An 850-nucleotide genomic window follows, 5' to 3' on the forward strand; every position below is an offset into this window, starting at 1 on the left:
ATACCTATTATCTTTAGGTTTGGTCTTCTCATTGCATCCTGGATTTCCGGGATGTTTTGGGTTAGGAGCTTTTTGCATTTTGCATTTTCTTTGACTGTTGTGTCAATGTTTTCTATGGTGTTTTCTACCCCTGACGTTCTCTGTTCTATCTTTTGTATTCTGGTGGTGATGCTTGCATCTATGACTCCTGATTTCTTTCTTAGGTTTTGTATGGCCAGGGTTGTCTCTCTTTCTGATTTCCTTATTGTTTATTGTTTCTCTTTCCATTTTAAGATTCTGGATAGTTTTGTTCATTTCCTTCACTTGTTTTCCTGTAGTTCTTTAAGGGATTTTTGTGTTTCCTCTTTAAGAGCTTCTAGCTGTTTACCTGTGTTCTCCTGTATTTCCTTGAGAGTGCTATTTATATCTTTCATAAAGTCCTGTATCATGAGAAGTGATTTTAGATCTGAGTTTTGCTTTTCCGCTGTGATGGTGTGTCCAGGACTTGCTGTGCTAGGAGAATTGGGTTCTGCTGATGCCAAGTAACCTTGGTTTGTGTTTTTTATTTTCTTATGCTTGCCCCACCACCACCATCTGGTTATTTCTAATGCTACCTGCCCTTGCTAAATCTGACTGGAGCCTGTCCTTCCTGTGATCTTGGTTGTGTCAGAACTCTTCAGAGTCAAGCTGTCTCTGGGATCCTATGATTCTGGGATCCTGTGACCCCGGGCTTGTTAGAGCACCTGGGAGTGAAACAGCTTCCTCTGAGTATTGAGGGACTGGCTGCAGAGGCTGGGCCCAAAGCCTGCTCAGGACACTAGCCCAGAGAGACCAGAAGGAACCTGAGCCACTCTTCTGGCAGAGTTCCTGT

Source organism: Mastomys coucha, unplaced genomic scaffold, assembly GCF_008632895.1.
Source record: "Mastomys coucha isolate ucsf_1 unplaced genomic scaffold, UCSF_Mcou_1 pScaffold18, whole genome shotgun sequence".
NCBI classification, from domain to species: Eukaryota; Metazoa; Chordata; class Mammalia; order Rodentia; family Muridae; genus Mastomys; species Mastomys coucha.